Consider the following 14,660-nt stretch of genomic DNA (forward strand, 5'->3'; position numbering starts at 1 on the left):
GGATCCAGGAGGATAAAAGTTCAGTTTCTTCCAGTGTCCTCTGAGTTCTGGCTGGCATGATGCGCAGTCGCGTTATGCCACCGCTCATGACATTATCCGGATGTAGCAGAACTGGGGATTGTAGTGGGACATCATCTTTATGGATTATCTGCGGACAGGTGAGGATTACTATGTTTTTTTAAATTTTTATATGGATCTTAATAAAAAGGGTAAAAGGAAGTCAGGAAGTGTTTTATTCCAATAAAGGACTTTGTTCGGTGTGTGTTTTTTTACTTACCGTAAATTTACGGGGTTAGTAATGGGGTGTCTTATAAGATGCCCCCCCATTACTAAACCCTGAGCTTGATGTCAGCTGACCTTACAAAGCTGACAACCCCAAATCATTAGGCTGTGTGCACACGATGCGGATTTAGTAAGGATTCGCAGCGTTTTTTTCCACGCAGAAATGCTGCAGATCCGCACTGTGATTTACAGTACAATGTAAATCAATGTAAAAAAAAAATAGCTGTGCACATGGTGCAGAAAAATCAGTGCGGAATTGCTGCGGATTTCAAATAAGTGCATGTCACTTTTGTGCGGATCTGCAGCGTTTCTGCACCCCTCCATAATAGAAATCCGCATTGGGAAAAACTGCTGAAATTCCGCACAAAAACCCGCACTAAATCCGCATAAAAACCACGGCAAATCCGCAGCTGCGGATTCTGCCAGGAGATGCGGATTTTGTGCAGAAAATTGTGCACACGTAAGAAAAGAGGTGCAGATAGCCTTACCCCCTTGCTACCGCACCAAGGCAAGTGGGAAAAGCCGAGGCTAAGAGCCAGAATTGGAGCAACTAGGGAATGCACCATTTCTGAGGCAGCTGAGGGTTGATGTTAATAGTCTGGGAGGGGGGCAATATCCTTGGCCATTTCCTAGGCTATTAGTATTAGGCCGCAGCTGTCTGCTTAGCCGTTGCTGGTTATTAAAAATATTAAAAATAGGGGGCACCCCACGTCATTTTTTTGGGGAGACCCCCTTGTTAATAACCAGTAAAGGTTTAATAAACAGCCGTGAGCAGATATTCATTGCATGCAAAGCTCAATGTTTATTACGCCTTCTCCAGACTATAAATAACAGCCCTCATCTCTTGGCTTTCCCTCAGCTGTTTAAGAAAACTAAGGGGGACCTCATGCCATTCTTGTTCTTTTATGTAATTATTCACTAAATACATGTACAATAAGCTACACATGCACTGCACTAATCATATAAATGTCACTGACATTTTCTTATCCATCTATTCTATCTATTCTAACAGTTCGGGCTCTGAATTTACTGTACTCGGCTGATGAAATATTGGGTTTCTTATTAGATGGGCGCGTAAAAATGGTCCGTGTGCCGTGCAATTTTTTTCTCGCGCCCATTGAATTGCATTGCCAAGTCTTGTCCAATATATGCTGCCACTCGCAGCATGCTGAGATTTTTTTTTCTCAGTCCGATCTGAGAAAAAAAAAAAAAAACGCAGATGAACACATTCATTCATTGACATTAGTCAGAATGCAATCCAGTTTTTTTTATTGGACTGCACTTGTCCGTTTTAAACGCAGATGATCCCTAAGGCTCCATATCTGCAGGTAAATAACGTTCTCCAAGACCACAGGTTCCCCTTAAAGGGAACTTCTCAGGTATATAAATGTTATTAGCCTACAGGTACGGGATTAATCTGCAGGTTAAAACCATTATGAAGGTGACCAGACACAGTTACTGAAAGTGAGGTGCCCAGGAGATAATGAACTTCTATCTCCTCGAGAGCCGACGGCTTTCAGTCATGCAAGCATGCCTGGAGCGATTACAGTCACCGCCCACAGCACTGAGTGCAGGCTGTAAGCACACCCCGACACTGACTGACAGCCGCCTCTGTACTGTTGCACTGCTGAGCTGGCTGTCAGTCAGTGCCAGGACGTGCTTAAAGCTGCCACTCTCAGTAGAATGAGCGGGGACTGCCTGCACGACTAAAAGCCGGCGGCTCCCGAGAAGTTCATTTTCTCACAGGTGTCACAATTTCAGTACTAAGGCCGAGTACCTTCATAACATTATTAACCTGCAAATTAACCCTACATGGGCAGATTAATATTATTAGACATGACAGGCTCCCTTTGAAGGGACTGTCAGCACAGAATTATTGTGCAAACCAAGAGCAGGCGCTCGGTTCATCATGGCGGGGCCAAACATTTAACTACACCTTCCCACCTGCTTAGTTTCCATCTATTTCCACCCATCTATGGCTCTATGAAGCCTGAGCTGTCAATCAAAGAAGAGGCAGAGGGGAGATGGATGGAAAACAAGCTGGTGGGCAGGTGTATATAAATAATTGGATGCAGCAGGAGCCTGTACTTGGTTTGTCAGCAGACATTTTTTGCTGACAGAGTCCCTTTAAATAGGCAAATCTACACATTCTTCAATAGAGATTACAGCTCTTAGAGTAACTGAGCCAGACAACCGCCCGGACCTGTCTATTACCTGTGAACCACGTGGTCCTGGGAAGATCCTGTATATCCTGTATACTCCTTTGTCTCCTATCATTAGCAGGCAACTGTCACTTTTAGGTCAGTTTTTTTGCCAAGGTTGACTAGTTCTGGCCTGTGCTTCAATATACCTCCCTGACCCCAATCTATCCAGAAAGGTAAAGATTTGAGGATATCAGCACTTGCACATTAGGACATCTAAGGACAACCGGAAGAAAATCGAAAGGTTTGGGTACATAAGACATTACTGTTCAGACTTTTTTCTGAAAATAAAAATAAAAAAACAAGTCTCGTGTAAAGATATCTTTACTTTTCAAGAGTATGGACAATGTGCAGGAAAGCTGCACAAGAGCCGATTGCCATGCTAAACACCTGATCAGCATATCTATCGCCAGAATAACATGGCCTGGGGCAAATGTGAAAAAGAGGGGGATACAATCACTCAGCGCTGACATCCCCCTGGCAAGGATAAAGTCTGTGGCCAATCCACAGAAAAACACACATGTAACTAAACACTTTTACATTAAAACGCAGAGAATTTGTGGTGACATCTGCAGCCGATTTGTCACAAAAAAAATTGGAACATGTCTAAGAAACAGGCCTTCTAGACATTTATGTTTTCTGCTTTTGGTTTGTCAGGTTCTCATCTTCTATTTAGTCATTTAAAGGGGCGCTCCTGCTGTATGGCCCGTGTGATTACTATTGGCTTGTAGGAAACTACATTTCCCATAAGCACCTTGGGTCTGCTCTGCCGCTGGTTGTGCCAAGAGGGTAAACTGCGCATACGAGGACTTACTGCCCAAGGAAAGTAATGATACCGTGCAGTATAGCGGTGTAGTTTATTTTCTCTTGTGTGACTGCACATTCTTAGCCTGTCAAAGCCAGATCGACAGCACAATATCTCCAGTAGAAACTAAGTAAAACAGATTAAATATAGCATGCACTTTAAGGGGAGTGGAGAGGAGTCATGGCAGGTAAACTGTTAATTTTGGAAAACTGACCATATTTTCAGGCATTTTTATTTTGCAAAATCAGAGCCATTTTTTATGATAATCAAAATACCTTTTTCCAGCGTGTGACACTCAGAACATTCTTTCCTAAATGAATTATCTGGTTATTGAGGCTGGCTTTTAGCATTACAGGGTTAGTGCCATCTTATTTTCAGAAAAACACACTCCGCAGCCTCCCTACTTGCTGAATGCTGGGGGGCAGGAGCTCCATACTGACGGTTCGGACCGGCAGCAATGTCGTGCTTCTTGCCTCACTTTAGGCTGTTATATGAGGCAGCATCAAAAGCACATGGGACTGAACCTGGCCGCGACCAGGAGCCGCCAGTGTGCTCCACCGATCCCCCATCAGGACACCGCTTACCAGGAATGTGGAGTCGGAGCCCATTTTGGTGGAGTCAGAGTCATGGAAATTGAAGAGTCGGAGTTGGAGGTTTGGCTTGCCAACTCCACAGCCCTGCCGCTTACAAGCTCGTTATTAAAAAGCTCGGCAACCGCTGAGGGACCGCAGTGTAAACTATTTGGGGAGAAGGGAGACAAACTTTAATGATAAGAAGCTTGAAAGTTACTTATTTTTACAAGAATTTTTCAAATGCTCCCATCTGCAATGATAGTAATAACCTTGTAAAGCTAGGTTCATGTTACTACAGTGCTCTGTGCCGAGCCCTACATTGGGGTTTCCGTTAATCAACTATCATCATGGGCGACTTCAACATCCCCATTGACACTTCCCTCTCAGCTGCCACTAAACTTCTATCTCTCACTTCCTCCTTCGGCCTCACTCAATGGTCTTCTGCAGCCACTCACAAAGATGGTCACACACTGGACCTCATCTTCACCCGCCTCTGCTCCCTATCTAACCTCTCTAACTCACCAATTCCTCTCTCTGAGCACAACCTTCTCACATTCTCTTCCCTCTCCACTCCATGTCTACAATCCCCACCCCACAAACTTTCACACCCTCGCAGAAATCTTAAACATCTTGACCTACATTCATTCTCTAAATCCCTCCTCCCTCTCACAGACATAAGTTCATTACACAATGCGGATGACGCTGCCGCTCTATATAACACCACAATAGCTGTAGCTTTGGAATCTGCTGCCCCACTTACACATACCAAAGCTCACAAAATCAACAGACAACCCTGGCACACCAGCCTGACCAAAGAACTGAGGCGAGCTTCCAGGGCTGCTGAGCGCAGATGGAAAAGATCCCACTCCAACGAGCACTATATCGCATTCAAACAGTCCCTCACTACTTTCAAGACCACACTCGCCACAGCTAAACAAAACTACTTCTCATCTCTCATATCCTCCTGTCTCACAACCCTAAACAGTTATTCAACACCTTCAATTCTCTCCTCCGTCCCCCAGCACCTCCTCCCTCCCCACCTATATCAGCTGAAGACTTTGCCTCATTTTTCAAGCAGAAGATTGATAACAGAGACAGTTTTGGTTAACAACCCCCAGAGCCCTTCCTCGCGACTTCCCAGCCCTCCACCTTCAAAACCAACTTCTCCACCATTACAGAAGATCAACTCTCCACTCTACTCTCAAAATCGCATCTCACCACCTGTGCACTTGACCCGCTCCCATCCCACTTCATCCCAAACCTCACCAGTCTTCATCCCAACCCTAACCCATCTCTTCAACCTATCACTAACAACTGGTGTTTTCCCCTCAAGCTTTAAACATGCCTCCATCACACCTATCCTCAAAAAGCCCTCTCTTGACCCATCCTCATGTATCTAGCTATCGCCCTATATCACTTCTCCCTTATGCCTCCAAACTACTGGAACAACACGTCTACCTTGAACTGTCCTCCCATCTCTCTTCTTGCTCCCTCTTTGACCGCTTACAATCTGGCTTCTGGTCACACCACTCCACTGAAACTGCCCTAACTAAGGTCACCAATGACCTCTTAACCGCCAAGAGCAAGCGACACTACTCTGTACTCCTCCTCCTCGACCTGTCGGCTGTCTTTGACACAGTGGACCATTCCCTATTATTACAGACCCTCTCATCCCTTGGCAACACAGACTTGGCCCTATCCTGGATCTCATCATACCTAACAGACCGGACATTCAGCGTCTCCCACTCACACACCACCTCCTCACCTCGCCCCCTATCTGTTGGAGTCCCACAAGGTTCAGTCCTTGGGCCCCTGCTCTTCTCCATTTACACCTTTGGCCTGGGACAGCTCATAGAATCTCATGGCTTTCAGTATCACCTCTATGCTGATGACACACAGATCTACATCTCTGGACCAGATATCACCTCCCTACTAACCAGAATCCCTCAATGTCTGTCCACTATTTCATCCTTCTTCTCCGCTAGATTTCTGAAACTTAACATGGACAAAACAGAATTCATCATCTTTCCCCCATCTCACGCGACCCCCCCAACGAACCTATACATTACAGTGCATGGCTGCCCACTCTCCCCAGTCCCACAAGCTCGCTGCCTCGGGGTAATCCTTGACGCTGATCTCTCCTTCAAACCACATATCCAAGCCCTTTCCACTTCCTGCCGACTTCAACTCAAAAATATTTCACAAATCCGTACATTCCTCAACCAAGAATCTGCAAAAACCCTAGTCCATGACCTCATCATCTCTCGCCTTGACTACTGCAACCTCCTGCTCTGTGGCCTCCCCTCTAACACTCTCGCACCCCTCCAATCTATTCTAAACTCTGCTGCCCGACTAATCCACCTGTCCCCCTGCTATTCCCCGGCCTCTCCCCTCTGTCAATCCCTTCACTGGCTCCCCATTGCCCAGCGACTCCACTACAAAACCCTAACCATGACGTACAAAGCCATCCACAACCTGTCTCCTCCATACATCTGTGACCTCGTCTCCCGGTGCTTACCTCACAAGATCTCCATCTCTACTCCCCTCTTATCTCCTCTTCCCACAATCGTATACAAGATTTCTCTCGCGTATCACCCCTACTCTGGAACCCTCTACCACAACACATCAGACTCTCACCTACCATCGAAATCTTCAAAAAGAACCTGAAGACCCACCTCTTCCGACAAGCCTACAACCTGCAGTAACCACCGATTGACCAAACCGCTGCATGACCAGCTCTATCCTCACCTACTGTATCCTCACCCATCCCTTGTAGATTGTGAACCTTCGCGGGCAGGGTCCTCTCTCCTCCTGTACCAGTTATGACTTGTATTGTTTAAGATTATTGTACTTGTTTTTATTATGTATACCCCTCCCCACATGTAAAGCGCCATGGAATAAATGGCGCTATAACAATAAATAATAATAATAATAATCACCAAAAACAATATTCCAGCGGGACCCTCGACAAAGCCATTCCCTCGAATGAAGCAGATGGAGTCACTCTGGACACGTCTGGCCTCTGTCTTGGCAGAATTTATCTTTTTCAGCTCCACACAGAAACGTGGTGAGCATACATGTCAGTGATGAGCTTCGGTAGAGGCACACCTACACCCTATTTCCTGACATGGCTGCGAGTTCCTGTACAACGTGCAGACACAAGGGTGTGAGGAGAACGCACTGGCCACACAATAACGATGGATTTCTTTTTTGGTTGGTATGGTCGTCAGCAATGAAGCCACTGAATAAGTCATTGTGATAACTAGTATTAAGGAGGAAGAGTCTGTTGCCTATAGCAACCGATCACGCTGCAGAATTTCGGATAAAATATTCTTAGATCAGTCGGGGAACCATAGCCAGAGACAAGATGAAGTCCACCGCTGTGCATGCAGGTGATTGACAGGTCTCTCCCTATGTACACACGAGCGGGAGACCTGTCAATCATTAGCAACAGTGATGGCAAGATCCAGCTGGGGGCAAAACCACACTGGTCCTTAAAGGGGTGGTCCGGAATCCAAATTAATTTTCATCCTCAATCCCTATCTATCTAGTGCCATAATTTACACTATTTTCTAATATACCTGAATTGAAAATTCCCTATGCTTCAATAACTAACTACTTTTCACTGCGCAATTTGCACAATGATACTCAGATCAGCAGCAATGAGCCGGCAACAGAGCGCGGTGGAGGAATATCTGGAGTGCAGAGACCGGCGCCGCAGACTTTACACTTTTTTTTGTTTGGGGGGGGGGGGGCACAAATAGTCACTGTCAAGCAGAATACTTCAACCGGTACTGCACAAAAACATAGCGATTATTAAAATAGCTACATTTTGCTGCAATTTTTGAAAAAAATAAAATAAAATCTTACCTTACCACAGCATGTGATTAAACCCTTGGAACACATGCGAGCAGATGCAAAGCTTGTACAGCATTGCACGGAGGCCATACAGACACATTGCACTGACACACCAGCTTTGTCAGGCATGTAGATATATTATATGGTTGAACTGGACAGGATACACGTCAGACCGAAAGAGAATCAGAACTAACTCAGCTCTGCTTCCTTTTATACATACTGACAAAAGGAAGCAAAAACTGGTTCAGTTGATGTTGTGATTTCATATGCAGCCACTAGATGGTGTGACCACGAGTGGGCAGTGTCGCCACACAAGCTGCCATGCGGCTCAGGTATGAGAGGGCAGAAGAAGTTTGGAAGAAGCAGCGATAGACGTGTGCATCACCTTCCTGTCTCTGGCCTAACACGGGGGTCATCTGCCGCTCTGACTTCAGGAACTTGATGCCAATGTTCTCGGATTCACCCAGAATGACACCATTATTCACCTGTAGCAAATGACGGTTTCAAATATCTCTGGGCCCCATTCAGAAATATGGCACGTGACGCCACACCAGCTTCTATTTCAGCCCGTCAGGAGCCTGCATCATGTAAACCAGTCCTGTTCTTATTTATCAAAGTGGCCTCTGATAAAAAGAAAAAGCAAGAAAATACCTTTTGTGTTGCTATAGATGCTTACAATCTGGCTGCCGGCACTTACTAGATTACATTGTACTGGAACGGCCATTTACAGGATACAGACTACCAAAAACAGCACCTGTAAGGGCTCGTTCACACTAGCATATATATTAAAAAAAAAAAAATCTGTCCTATTCTCATCCCTATTCTCTTGATGTAACTCATTACATACGTATTAACCGTATCCTAAGGGTTCCATTAATTTATAAAAGTTTAATGTTGCCCTCTGTTGAATCAGTATATGTCACTGTACAATAATAATACAAAAAAAAAAAAAAAAAAGAGGTAAGGAATAGCTCAGTATTTCATATAACGCAGTATATAGTTATAATGCTAATAATAAAAAACTCTGAGATATCATACGGTGTGCACATTTCTCCCACTGGCCCCGCTGAGTACCACGCGGTGTGCACATTTTTCCCACAGGCCCCTGTGTACCATGCGGTGTGCACATTTTTCCCACAGGCCCCTCTGGGTACCATACGGTGTGCACATTTTTCCCACAGGCCCCTCTGGGTACCATACGGTGTGCACATTTTTCCCACAGGCCCCTCTGGGTACCATACGGTGTGCACATTTTTCCCACAGGCCCCTCTGGGTACCATACGGTGTGCACATTTTTCCCACAGGCCCCTCTGGGTACCATACGGTGTGCACATTTTTCCCACAGGCCCCTCTGGGTACCACGCGGTGTGCACATTTTTCCCACAGGCCCCTCTGGGTACCATACGGTGTGCACATTTTTCCCACAGGCCCCTCTGGGTACCATACGGTGTGTACATTTTTCCCACAGGCCCCTCTGGGTACCACGCGGTGTGCACATTTTTCCCACAGGCCCCTCTGGGTACCACGCAGTGTGTACATTTTTCCCACAGGCCCCTCTGGGTACCACGCGGTGTGCACATTTTTCCCACAGGCCCCTCTGGGTGACGTCCTTCACTATAGGCCTACACATCGGGAGCCTTTCAGCATAAACGTCAATTGGATGCCATTGAGAAGATGTGAAGAGGGGGAAGTAATTGAGATAATTTAGTAAACTGCACAGCGCACAGTATCCATGTTCTTTTATAATGGGGCCTTTGAGCAACGTATCCCCCTGTAAGGGATGTATCCTGTCAGGGTGTATTGGTCAGCGGTGTTCTGTTCGTTCTGTTTTGAGGAACAGACAAATGGAATTAATGTCCATATAACAGATCTGTCACGTAACTGGATGACGAGACCTCATCGGTCAGCGTCCGTCTGGGTTCAGTTACGTGGACGCTTTTAGAATGGGATAAAAGTTCTGCTTCCTGCGCTCTCACCTGTTCTGAAAACGACACATAAATGCACTTGTATGAGCGTATGCAAAAAATGAATATAATGCCATAATAATCAATAAAGTTCCCCTGTATCCGTCATTCCAGCCCAACGACCACACATCAGTGACCAGTACCTGCCTCCTTCACCCCAGCATCCACAGCTCTTCATTTCATTAGCCAACCTGGCCGTGATGTGTCACTCCGCGATGACGACGTTCCAGGCTGGCTAATCAAACGTGAGCCACGGATGCCTTCAGGTAGGAGGCAGTGCGCTGGGCCTCCATCCGGAAGCCACAGATTACAGATGTTGTCGCTGGATCCGATTCTGAGAACCAATTTGCACCAACTTTACATAAAAAGCAACATAGAGTACATACTAGAAAACTGCTCATAAAGCAACTCTCTATTAGGGCTCGTGAAGATGACCGATCTAATGGGACGAGCACTGTCTGTGGTTTTGGCAACTAACACTCATCCAAGGAAAAAATAAAATTGCAATATGCACAATTTGCCTCTGAGGATCAGATGGCACTCGCCCATTCATGGCTATGGGTCTGTGAAAAATAAAAAGGGACTGCACTCAGATGACATCAGAGTGCAGTCCAATTTTCACAAACTGACTGCATGAAGGAGGTGGAGAAACCTTTTTTTTCTCTCCTCCTCCGAGTAAAATTGGATCCCACTCTGATCAGAGTTGGATTAGCATAATGGGACCAATTTTCTTGGATGGAGTGAAACCGCTCATTTGCACCTGCCCATAGAAAAATTAAAGTTGTGCAAAGCTTGCACTTATGGTCACAACCTACGGCTTTTAGAGTGATATAAAGCTGTCACATACAGTTATAGAATAAGCGTGCACTCCACATACAGAATGGATATAGGATCAGCGAGTTATCCAGCACTAATCGCCCAGGTATATCCCCTCCGTGTATGGCCGGCAATGTCACACTACACAGACCAGGACATGTGACAATAATTAAACATGTTCACTGCAGCCAATTACAGGAGCACAATACACCCACACTCCTGTTCCCGACCATCATTGCAGCCTACCCCAATCAGTGGCAGCCAGCGTGGTGTGTGGCAGGGATATAAGTGGGTCTGATCCTGAACACCGGTGGAATGTCCCCTCCTCCCCGGCCGGCAGCAGACAATACTGTCCTCTACATTAGCATACAGCTGACACTTGCCTCTTTTCAGGGACTGTCCCACTGAGCGGCATGTGGTCCCAAGAGACAGTCTGACCCAGGAAGCCGGCTGCATGGAACAAATGGGGACCTTAACACCCCCCCAACCCCCACACTTATGTTTAACCCATTCACCCCTGTGCAGCAATGAATGAGTTAACCATATGGAGAAGATATTGTTATACGTCTGTATTTTCTATAGTTAAACTACGATACACATTTTTTATATATACACACACACCGTATGTTTTTTTTAACATGCATGTGTATGTGTATATGTGTGCGTATATGTCCGTGCGTGTGTGTGTATCTGTGTGTATATATGTGCGTGTGTATGTGTGCGTATATATGTGCGTGTGTATGTGTGCGCGTATGTATGTGTGCGCGTATGTATGTGTGCGCGTATGTATGTGTGCGCGTATGTATGTGTGCGCGTATGTATGTGTGCGCGTATGTATGTGTGCGCGTATGTATGTGTGCGCGTATGTATGTGTGCGCGTATGTATGTGTGCGCGTATGTATGTGTGCGCGTATGTATGTGTGCGCGTATGTATGTGTGCGCGTATGTATGTGTGCGCGTATGTATGTGTGCGCGTATGTATGTGTGCGCGTATGTATGTGTGCGCGTATGTATGTGTGCGCGTATGTATGTGTGCGCGTATGTATGTGTGCGCGTATGTATGTGTGCGCGTATGTATGTGTGCGCGTATGTATGTGTGCGCGTATGTATGTGTGCGTATGTATGTGTGTGCGTATGTGTGTGTATATATGTGCGTATGTGTGTGTGTGTGCGTGCGTGCGTGCGTGCGCGTGAAATAATAATCTTTATATAGCACTAACATATTCCGCAGCGCCTTACAGTTTAACATTTTAAAACGCAAGTGTCATAAGTAACAACGCTAAGAATACAATAATTAAAGCACAATAATATGTGTATATGTGCGTGTGTATAATAAATATATATATATATACATATACACATCTGGATACAGGCTCCCTCAGAAGTTCGTGATCTTACGTTTACCAAGACCGATTATACAGATGTCTGAACGCGCCCTTAGACTTGGATAGCCGAGTTTGATCAGCGCCTGGGATCACAATCGGACATGCCTCTGTGCACTGGTGCGGACCACTCGGTCCGTAAAAACACAAGGCCATGAGAACCTCCCATAGACATTAATGGGCAGGTGTTATATCAATGAAAAACACAGATAGAACTAGTAAGTGAAAAACTGACATCTGAATGAGGCCTAAGGAAGTGGTTCTTCTGATAGATGTGGTCTGCTGCAGAGAGCGATACACGTCCATTATGCCCCAATGTTCCCGTCACATTTATGCACGAGGGGAAAGATCTCCACATACAAGGTTATATTAGTCTATGGAGGCCTACAGGGAACCTTACCCAGGTTTACATCTAGCCAGTTAAAAAAAAAAGGGTACACCCTACGGGTGATGGAGGCCAGTGTATGGCATCTGCTTAACATTCATGCTGGTTAAAGGATTATTCCCAAAATAAATTACTGATCACCAGGGGTCTGACCACCACAGAGGCCCCCAACGAACCTGACAAGGGGGCTCTGCAACCTGGGAACTGGTGGATCCATAGAGGAGTATAGCAAAGAACAACAATGCTCCATTCAACACCCCCATTTATAGGATCACTTGGGGTCCAAGGAGTCGGACCCTCCAGTTACCTGTAACCCCATGGATAGGGATAGTGTGATATTTTGGGGATTAACCCTTTATATACTTTCTATGGGCCTTAGGAGTTTATATGTACATACCTGAGTATTGGATCGCTGCGTACAGGACTCCTGCGCTACAGAATATGTTACCGCTATACAAAAGACGTAAAACCTGACTGCACACCCAATATTATCAGCAGACTGGCACATACACGGTGTAGTCTCCCAGGGCTCCAGGATGGAAACAGAGTAATTCAGAGGGGAGAAAAGGAAAGTAAGCAAAGCATGCATGTGATATACATAGGCCACCTCCATGGTCACATCTCCCACACTGACACATGACCTTCCCCCGGCTGCAGACATGCTACATGCACAGCCCAGGCCATGCTGTCACAGGCGCAGCAGCTGCAGAACCTCATGTATTGCTACACACTTACCACCACTGGGATACCTAGAAGTTTCATAAACTATGGTGCATAGGTAAATCCCCCCCAGATTGTGACCCCAGCCCACCAGCCCGATCCACTGCACAGTGTGGAGAACTTCTCCAGCCACCCACACACCATGTAGCCCCCAATAACCCAAGTTACAATGTCAGCAGCCCCCCAACATGGCCAGGGATAATGGCTTCCTGCATAGTCATGTTTACATAGAGACCCAAGCAACTGCCCCCACTAGACAGCAGTGCACATGGCAGAAGCCTGCACTGGGGAAAGAGTGAAGACATGAAACATTTAGGAAATAAAGAGCAGAGAATGCCCCTTCCCCCTTCTGCAGAGCATGCTGCAGGAAACTAGTGCAATGTGCTGCCTCCCAGGCTGGGAAGGGGCAGCTGGGGAGCCCATGTGCTGTGTGGGGCAGGGGGGCCGTCATCTGCACACTTACCTGCACACAGGACACGGCTGCCTCACTATTCTCTGCTCACTACTGGAGCCACTCTTTGTTACCATACCCTGAAAACTTGAAAATGAGGCAGGCGTGAGCAGCCGAGTGCCGAGCGCATCCACCGCAGCAGCAGCAGCAGTCACCGAGCAGGGCTGGCTGGATGGCTGGATGGCAGCTGCAGGCATTCCAGGCTGTGCGCTGTGTGTGGAGGAGGTTTCTCTCAGGCGCAGCTCACACGGCCTGTCTGGTCCCTCTGCTGTTCCAGGCAGGGATAGGAGCCCACGTTACCTGTGTGGAGAACATTCTGCATCACTGCTCCCAATGTGTGAGCGCTAATGGAGACCATCCCACACATGAAGCCAATGCTCCAGAAAGATCTACAGCTTCAAAAGAATATCAAAAAATAAATCAGCAATTCAATATAAAACTCCGATTTTTCACGAGGCTGAAGTTGGTTTCTTATTCGGGAATTTTTTCTTTTCTGTTTTTTATAGGTTTAACAACAAAAAAGAATCATGAAAATAATAAAAGACAATGCAGTGAGGTGCCCTGATGTGAATACACTTAAAAACGGCTACAAAAACAATAAAACTGGCACAAAAATGGGCATCAAAGTGGGCACCAAAGAGCGCTGAAGAAAGGGTTAAATGCCTCTGGGTCACTGATCTCACACTGCAGACATATACGTAGAACAGGGCGCCCCACATCAAAACCAGTTATCTCCAGCCTGGCCCAAATGGGTTCTGGGCATCAGAACTGGCATCAAAGTGGGCAGACAGTCAATTTTGGCCATTTGAATAAGTAACAGATGTATTTAAGGAGTTAAATGACTTTGGGCCACTGATCTGTCACTTAAAATACACAGATATTGATGCCCTGCAACAAACCCAGGTCCCTCCAGCCTGGCCCAAATGGGTTCTGGGCACCAGAATTGACATCAAAGTGGGCAAACGGCCCATTTTCACAGATTTGAATAAGTAACTGATGTTTTTAAGGGTTTAAATCAGTTACTTACCTGGTTTTGTTGCAAGGCATCAATATCTGTGTATTTTAAGTGTCAGATCAGTGGCCCAAAGGCATTTAACCCCTTAAAAGCATCAGTTACTTATTCAAATGTGTGAAAATGGGCTGTTTGCCCACTTCGTTGCCAGTTCTGCCCGCACTACACATGGAGGGCAGGCAGAGACCCCGCACTACACATGGCAGGTAGAG

General features: G+C 46.2%; 1 protein-coding gene across 4 annotated transcripts in view; it reads right to left on the reverse strand.

Moving 5' to 3' along the window:
* TFDP2 (transcription factor Dp-2) overlaps window positions 1–13,759 on the reverse strand; it is a 77,898-nt gene extending 64,139 nt beyond the window's left edge. Inside the window, exon 1 of one of the 4 annotated variants that reach the window (XM_077291210.1) lies at window positions 13,737–13,759. The gene's annotated coding sequence lies outside the window, so the exon portion shown is untranslated. Of the gene's footprint in view, window positions 1–2,496; window positions 2,538–13,448; window positions 13,699–13,736 lie in introns of those variants that run through there. The other 3 variants (XM_077291211.1, XM_077291212.1, XM_077291209.1) reach the window with 3 other exon arrangements.
* Window positions 13,760–14,660: the final 901 nt, after the last annotated feature.

The sequence above is a fragment of the Ranitomeya variabilis genome, chromosome 2 (genome assembly GCF_051348905.1).
Source record: "Ranitomeya variabilis isolate aRanVar5 chromosome 2, aRanVar5.hap1, whole genome shotgun sequence".
Lineage (NCBI taxonomy): Eukaryota > Metazoa > Chordata > Amphibia > Anura > Dendrobatidae > Ranitomeya > Ranitomeya variabilis.